The 9,051-nt window shown below is 36.8% G+C and overlaps 1 long non-coding RNA gene across 1 annotated transcript; it reads left to right on the top strand.

Moving 5' to 3' along the window:
- Positions 1-5,198: 5,198 nt before the first annotated feature.
- Positions 5,199-8,808, top strand: LOC140142884 (uncharacterized). The gene is made up of 3 exons (XR_011857601.1): positions 5,199-5,267; positions 5,454-5,587; positions 8,695-8,808. It is a non-coding gene; the product is annotated as an uncharacterized lncRNA (long non-coding RNA).
- Positions 8,809-9,051: the final 243 nt, after the last annotated feature.

The raw sequence follows: 9,051 nt of genomic DNA, 5'->3' as shown, positions 1-9,051 counted from the left end.
TTTAAGTCCTGCAAAGGTCGAGATGAATTCTACTGTAGACATGACTGCATCATGATGTAAAATGATGTGTGATTTTTACCAAATCCATAGCTATTTACATGTACATGTAGAATGTAATTCGATTTCGTGCGTGGATGTGTGTTTTTGTTACAGAAGGGAGTATTCTTGGATGCATGGCCAAAGCGGTGGAGAATGCTGATGTCGTTCTTGCATGTGTGTCACAGAAGTACCAAAAGAGCAAAAATTGCAGAACAGGTGTGATAAATATTTCACTTTATAACTACAAATGGAGTGGGATAAGAACCATATGATACTCAACATATGTTGATCTTAAATGTCTTGTGGAAATATATTATCAACTCCACGTCATCAAACATTCGTTAGAAGTTATACATGACTAGAAATATAATGAGAATATATAACGAATAACGAAAAGAGATTGCATCCCATATTCTACGTCAATGCAGCGAGCCCTTAGTTGAAGTATGAACATATTTTATACTGCGTCCATGTACAGTTATGTACGAAAACTAATCCCGTCAATTGAATCCATTCGAAATCTATTAACTAGTAATGTAGACGGTAGCCACATTATATAGATAATTTTGACAGGTCAAAATAATCTGAATAGTTCAACTTTAATGAACTGTCCACGCTATCTAGATAATTCGACAGTTCAACACACTTTGAACAAGAGAAATACAATGAAATATGGCTAGAAACACTAAGTGAAACTACGGAAACAACGTTGAAATGCATTAACAGTTCGATTTATATATACATCGTCCAACATTTACATGTATGTTCTACATCTACATATTTTCCTGGCAAAATATAAAATTCGTATAACAGATGCTCCACGACTATATCGGCTTAAACATATACCGTAAAAACTCGATAGTTAGCATATGTGCTTACTATCGAGCCCTTTTGAAAACACGAACTTGTACCAAACTCCGCCACTTTACCATCTGAGCTAATGGACTTGAGACACACATTTGCAGGTTTACTTGTTCGTATATAACCCTTTACACTTTTGTGGATGGGGCTCTGCATGTTTGCATGTTTTAAAAGTTAGCATAATAATGCTAATTATGAGTTTTTACGGTAATATTATTCAAATGGTTAAATTAACACAATAAAGTGATACTAATGAATGGAAAGTAGCAGTTTCGTTTAATCCAAATATTCGCCGTAGAAGTGACGTAATTAATCGGATTAACTACCGTAGCAATAGATGAATGCAATTTTGAATTTATCGCCCTGTACTTCAACGTTCACGCGGTACCTATGCATTGAACCATAGATATCAAAGATCACTCGCACCTGTAAGATTAGTATCTTTGAAAAGAGTGGTATTGTATTCAATCTATGGTGATAAGTACAACCTGCTTGTAGTGCAGGGCGATATATTCAAAAATTGTATTCATCTATTGCAATGGTAGTTAATCCGATTATTACGTCACTTCTACGGCGAATAGGGTTAACTTAATAGTTCTTGCCTTTTGTTTCTATTTCTATTTCAGAAGCCGAGTATGCGTACAATAGGAACGTCCCTATAATACCTCTCAAGGTAGATCACTTCAAACCAGATGATTGGTTAGGCGCATTCTGCGGTACAAAAATGTATTATCATGTAGGCACCGACGAGATGCTCAATCAAAACTGGAGTGGTCTTCTAAGAGATATAAACGCACGAATTGGAGCTGGTAAGTACATGTATATCCATATATCACGAGCTTAATAATATGACAATTATATAAAACTAATTTGAGGTTATCTTTACCTGGTGTGTAAAACCCTCAATTCTTGACGAATTATAAGTTAAAAAGTGAGCTGTTGTAAACTGCAACGGATTATAAGGGTAACCTACTTAGCCAATATCAGAAATATGCAACGTTTTCCCGCCAGTGTAACAAATCTCAGAATATCGTAAGTATATCGTAATTAATTTTTTTTTCATCCACATTCCATTCTAAGCCATTATTAACTATTAACATATACAACTCTATTCTACGGAGCCCCTGAAGTGATGTTAAAAATATTTTTTCGGAAATTATCTCGAGATAATAAAATTATCTGGAGATAATAAAATTATCCCGAGATAATATCTCGAGATAATAAAATTATCTCGAAATAATGCAATTATCCCGAGAAGCTAAATAATTTGACTTGATTTGCTCAAATAAAGATAAAATCGACAGTTTTCCTCACACGAATCACGCCCAAAAATATCACACAATTTCCCGGGACAATTTCTCTCCAAATTTCATGCGAAAGTTCCCCAAAAACTGCTCTATCGTGGCCGCAATTTTTGATTTTAAGAACTGAAAATTAAAAATTAGCTTTAGCATGGCGTTTTATTTCAACCATAACTTGAAATGCAACACTGGACAACTAAAAGTAGCTAAAAGTAAAGCATCCGAAGCAAAATGGACAGCAGGGTTTTTCAGAGCACAGTACCACCAGTTTCACGTGAAAGTATTCGAGCGAGGCATCGCACGGGGAACGGCCCGTTAGTTGCCCCCGCGGGCTGCCGGCTGGGCTGGAGTGCCGTACAGACAACTTGATGCAATCGTCTTCCATGGCCGGGGTTGGGATTCTTTGTTTGTTTGTCGGTCACGGCCGTGTGGAGACACACTTAGGTCCTGATGGGACCAGCCAGGTTCAAACAAAGTGCTCAAGCCAGGCCAATTGAGCCTATGGCTATAAGCATGCTGGCCTAGTACTTCGAAAGAAACGAGAGAAAAATATTCGAAGGCCACTCCCAACAATAAAGTGAACAATTTTACAAGAAAATGGGTTAGAAGCAAGCCTACCCCGTAGGCCTTTTTTGTAGACCTGCTCATTTTTGTCAATTTCCCCTGCCCTCCTCTGTCCTGGCTACGCCACTGTTGTCCTTGCACTCAGCTGAATCACAGATCTTGCTATGTATAGAGCTCGTGGTAGAATAAGATCTCGGGATAATTTTATTATCTCGAGATAATTTTATTATCTCGAGATAATTTTATTATATCGAGATAATTTTATTATATCGAGATAATTTTATTATATCGAGATAATTTTATTATATCGAGATAATTTTATTATATCGAGATAATTTTATTATATCGAGATAATTTTATTATCTCGAGATATTATCTCGGGATAATTTTATTATCTCGAGATATTATCTCAGGATAATTTTATTATCTCGAGATAATTCCGAAAAAATATTTTTAACATCCCCAACAAATATTTTTACCGTGTCACTTCAGGGGCTCCATACTATTCAGTGGCTTGCAAAGATTTTCAACATTTGGCAGGTCCATCCCAAGAACAAACTACCACTTTTTCCTATCAAAACCATGCTTGGCATGAATGTTACTTTGGATGAAAGAAGTTAATCTAAGATGGCGGCCAAAATTTTAAACTTCCACTAAAATCCTTAAAAACTCATCTTTACAGTCTTAGGATGTTATAGAACTATTTGATGTTATCTTCAAATTATAAGATATTTGTCAATATGTGTGCACAACAAAAAATAGGTAATACACTGAAACCAGCCACCATACATGCCATATTACTAAAAATTACCCAACTCTATATATAGCTGTCTTTGAAAACAATGATGAAATGACACAGTAAGTTAATGACTCTTTTATGCCATTAATATACAACTACTGAAACTTCAAAGGTGCTTGTATGTTCATAAAAGCATGATAATCAAAATAAATCTAGGAGCCACTACTAAAATGTCCACGTATCCAAGATGGTGCCCAAATTCATAAACTAGTCATTCCATGCTAATTTAAAACGGACTCAGTGTACACCTAACATCTTGGATGTAATTGTCCTACCATTGGTCACGGGTACCTTTTGTGCTCCTCTAGGTGCGATCACAAGAACAATTAATTCGATTTTTCCTAAACAATTTCGCGATCTTGAGCATGACGAGCTAAATTGGTAAATATAGTACGTGGCGCAATGGGTTTGGGATTTTACTTTCCTATATCTGATATTACTGGAACCAATACTTTTTTACATCCTTAATCCTGAAATGATAAACAATTTGATTGGTATTTTTTCTATGCCCACTCAGGTTCCCGCGAGGAGTCAAGGTTCACAGTGGGACCAAATCTTGAAAGTATTCCCATTATTTTGTAATGTATCTTATTTGTAATGTATCTGCCATTAGTTTTGTGGAATTTCACATCGCGGCTAGAATATGAACCTTTAAAGGAAATACTTCTTTATTATTGTTACACAGATGCTGACCATGATCCAGAAACCAACACAGGTAAGAATATGATTGCAAAAACGTGCACTGTGGGACTTTTTAAAAATATACCCAAAGGTGTACCGACCGATTGTAGATTGTAGGTGTACGGATCACGAGCAGGGATATTCAAGTTGTCCACCTCGGTGTACGGACCGCGAGCAGTGATAATCAAGTTGCCCACCTGGCCAGAAATACCAGAATATAATTGACACAAAACTCGATATGTCGGCATCTTCCTGTTGGTCTGTTTTCGACAAAAATTAATCCCATTCAAATCCTGCCCAATTTTAACATTACAATTATGCCTTTGTTCCGGTAACCTCATTGTCAGAGCGAGTCAGCAGGACGATTTTGCAATTTAGCCATTGTATTTACTTGCAATATTTTTAACAATGCACTCTAAAGTTTGCCAAGATTTTAAAGACTCTCGCGTATGTTTTATTGTATTGATATTGTTACATTCTGGGTGTAACCAGGGATATGAAACAAACCTACTGTAAAACTTGCATGGAAATGGCGCGTAGCTATAGCGGCGTGCAATTGCCTCTGAATTTGGAAATCACCACTTTTTAATTATAATTTTATTTTAATTTTCTTTCTTTCTTTCTTTCTTTCTTTCTTTCTTTCTTTCTTTCTTTCTTTCTTTCTTTCTTTCTTTCTTTCTTTCTTTCTTTCTTTCTTTCTTTCTTTCAAACGTTCTTTAATAACACTAGGGGTGACTGAGAACATATTGAGATGGAGGACTGTTCTGAATCGTCAGAGGCCAAAGCTGCAAGCGGACATGGATCCTAGAATGTTGGTGCCTCGTCTGAAATTTCTATCGCAACACGAGTGCGCAGAAATTGAAAAATCCAGCGACCCTGTCGAGACACTGCTAGCAATTTTGCTTCGTTGCAAAGTGAAGGTCTGGCCCAATGCCTTCATTGATGCACTGCAGGGGAAAACGAAATACGTGCATCTGTCTAATGCATTGAAAAAGTTCGAAAACGTTGCCAGTGAAATCAAAGTAAGCTAAGGGTAAACCAAGGGTGGCAAAATAAACAAACACATGTTAACCTCAAGACAATAAACAATGAAAAATAAACAACATTAAGTCTTTCCACTGTGTAAATCTGAAGATTAGAGTAACCACGTTATTTAAAAATATATTCCATCTTTATTTACCTTTAATTCTCATTTCGCTCAACGACAGACACAAACGGATAGCCCATCTGGTAGAGCTTCTGGCTTCACGGAGAAAACGGAACACAGCACAATGGAGTCCCCGCGTCCTGCAAGTTCGAATTCAGATGATGATGAAGACTGAGCTTTACCCGTCAGAACTAGGTACTAAATTGTCTTCTTGATAATCCAGTTTCAGTAAACCTTCAAAGCCGTTCTTTATTACAGTTGATTCTATTAAAGGTGAACCTCATTGAAAATAAAGTTATATATCAATGGAAAGCTTATGATATCAGGATATTAAAATAATTTTTCCGATTTTTGGATGGCCAATAAAGCTGAAAAATTAAAAAAATGAATGAATTTTTGGTCTTTTTAAGGCGCCCAAAAAGCACCCAAATCAATCGTCTTTGACCTTGAGAATGCTCGTGACGTAAGCTCAGGGTTCGCAGTCACGTGATCCTACTCGGAAACATGTAAACAAGACTTGCTTCCTGTACTTTGCAAGCTACCCGGCAAGTCTGATTTTCACAATAAAGCTTGAAATGAGAAGAATCTTCAAGTTGCTGATTCCTTCTATATATATTAGAAATAATAGAATTATTGTCAACACGAAAATGTCCGTAAATTTTGACAAAATCAGTCAGGCTGGCTGGGTATAACTGGGTAATTGAGTTTGAATTTCGCGCTGGGATCAATTCCATGCGCAAATGATTGCTGCTACCGTATACCGTTCATGTCATGGACTGAATAAACATGATCGAATAACAAATTAAATAACTTGTTTGTGACATTCCCTATTCTTGATTCATTTTAAAATATCTGATTTTTAAAAATATCGCCTTGTAGGGCCTAGTAATCAAAAAATTAATAAAAAAAACCGCCGATTTCATCAAATCCAGCCCATCAAGGTTTTCATATTTAGCGCATTGCGGTAATACATTCTCCCGGTACATTCTTTCCACACAATCCCCGACACAATCACGATTGAAAGAAACAGATACTTTATTATAAAATAAATACAATTTAGGTTTAGTAGACCGTTATTTGATGGGATTCTGAAATCTGAATAAAATTAAAATATTGTCACTTGTGTCACGATTCTTATAATGATACTACAATCAGTGTACTGAAAAAGTGAAACATTCATGTTTTATGGATTACCGAACACGATGCGTAAATTGCTGCTTTTATGCTGAAGAAATTACAGTCAGCAGCCGCGCCGATCAAGGTGGGCAAACACAGCGACTCGCTTCGTCTCTCCGGTAGCACAAGTTTGCGCCGTGTTTCAGCAGATTTGATCAATCGTTCCCTTATATTTGGAACATTTACAGGAATAAATTTTGTAATGAAGTAGCAATAAGAAATATCAGAATGTGAATATCAAATCGGTCATTTTGTCTGCAAGTACAGTACGTACAGTCGCGGATACGGAACACTCGGCGACTGAGACTCAGTCATAGTCAGTCACTGAGTTCACCCCGCCCCGTATGTATCTACGAGTTCGCCTATCATACATGACCGGTTGTAAAGTTAAGAAATAATCAAAAAATCCCGTACATGTACCTTATTCTATTCCTTCATTTTCTCATTGTGATAAGTTCATCTCAACTTGGTGTGACGATCTGAACTGGTATACTAGCAGTTATTTTTGCAATCTGTTTTCATTCCGGTTCTTCGGCGAATCTTCGCTCTTCGTGCTTTACTGTAATATTCCCTGCATATCGTGGATGGCCTGGCCTATCCCAAATCACCCCGGCCAGCACTTTTCCCATTTTTTAATCCACACACTTTATTTAGGAACTTCATTCTTGATTTGATCATGACGTTTCCTTCATGTTATTCTTATTTTATTGAAGATATTTTTCATGTAAAGTAAGTTGACAATGACTGAGTTCGTGCATTGGCCCGATGCATGCCACAGTAATGCATGGACATTGTGTTTACAATCAAACCCGGAAGTAACTGTGTGTCCCCGTGCTGACGTCATTATCGAAAGCGCCCAATTTGAACGATTTCGTTTTGTAATTTAGGGGGGGGTGCCAATATTCAATCTTTGCATGGAGATTATGTCTATCCTGGTGCGTTAGGCAAATAAAAAAATATTCTTTTCTACTTCCTGGCATCATAAGCTTTCCATTGATATATAACTTTATTTTCAATGAGGTTCACCTTTAAATACATTCATTCAGTCAATGACTTAAGTCGTTGGTCATCCTTTGCTTACATTTTAGAGAAAATAATATCGACCAACCACCCATCTAGCCTCGAGGATGTGTGGAAGGGCGTATACGGGGCTGGTGAACCTCCATGAGCTTAATAAATTTTATGAGATCGTCTAAGGTATATGGACATACACGTGCCATTTACATTAAAATAGTCTTTTCCTTTTATAGTATAAAAAGAACAAATACATATTTGGCACGATTTGTGAAAAATAGCTGTTGTCCTAATTGTGTGAGTTGTGTAGAACAAGTGTATTTCAATTGACTATTAAACGGCTCATGTCATACATCATACCCATTACAGAATATTACAGACAGAGCAGTAAACAGGACGTTTAGGCGACGAAGAAAACCTGTTTTACGGGACCGACCGACCAGGAATTTGCGTTTTGGAGATTTGTGTTCTTAATTTTGCTAAAATCTTAAAAGGCTGCCAATTTGGGGCTAATTGAAATTTTTTTATAAATATGTTTACAAAAATATTTCAGATTTTAGCGTAAATTTATCCTTCAGGGGAAGGGGTACTTACACTATGAGGTAGAGAAGATCTGGGAGTGTCCCCCCTACATTTTTTTATAACCCCTTCAATAAATTAGTAATTTACCAGAAAAGAATGACTGCTCAATTTACATTGTATACTAGGCTACTCAGAAAAAATAGGGCGAACACTTCACGGTCTTCTCTATACGATGATGTGCCGCTCAAATGGGCAAGGTTATTTTTCGCTAGAAATGTAAAAACCGTAGACATGGATATATTTGATTTTTTTTTTATTGAAACACCATGAAATGAACGATTAACGTAAAATGCAGTTTTTTGGCGAGCTTGCGTGATATAAATTTAAAATCGGCAATAATATGAAACTGTATTAATGAAAATCATTACGGTCCCTATTTTTGGTAAATTTACCCCTAGAAATAGATCTACTCCTAGAGCCGCATACCCAGCACCCCTTGCCCTTGGTATTTTTACACCTTAGTTATTGTGCAATGCATACCGTGTGAATTCAGATATTTTTCTTTAAATTATTCATATATATATATATAGATACTTGAGACGCCGTTGAGTCACTCACCCCAAGCGACTTCTAAGATCTGTACTTCTCTCTGGAAATCAGCTACAAAGATGTTGAGAAATTCGACAAAGGAGCAAACACCACAAAGGAGCAATCACCACAGATGTGAATCTGGCAGCAATGAAAGTATTCTACAAGTTTACTTCCATAGGCATGAATTTCAGGAATAATGGTCCGATCAACAAGCTCATCCCCAGCAGTGGTTAAATCCATAGACTTGGATTTCACGAAGAATGGTCCGATCAACAACCTTATCCCTAAAGTCCAAAGACTTGGATTTCACGAAGGATGGTCCGATCAACATGCTCATCCCCTCCAGTGTTTAGATA

The sequence above is a fragment of the Amphiura filiformis genome, chromosome 20 (assembly GCF_039555335.1).
Source record: "Amphiura filiformis chromosome 20, Afil_fr2py, whole genome shotgun sequence".
NCBI lineage: Eukaryota > Metazoa > Echinodermata > Ophiuroidea > Amphilepidida > Amphiuridae > Amphiura > Amphiura filiformis.
Note: the sequence above shows the minus strand (reverse complement) of the source record. Positions and strands in the feature narration are given on the sequence as shown.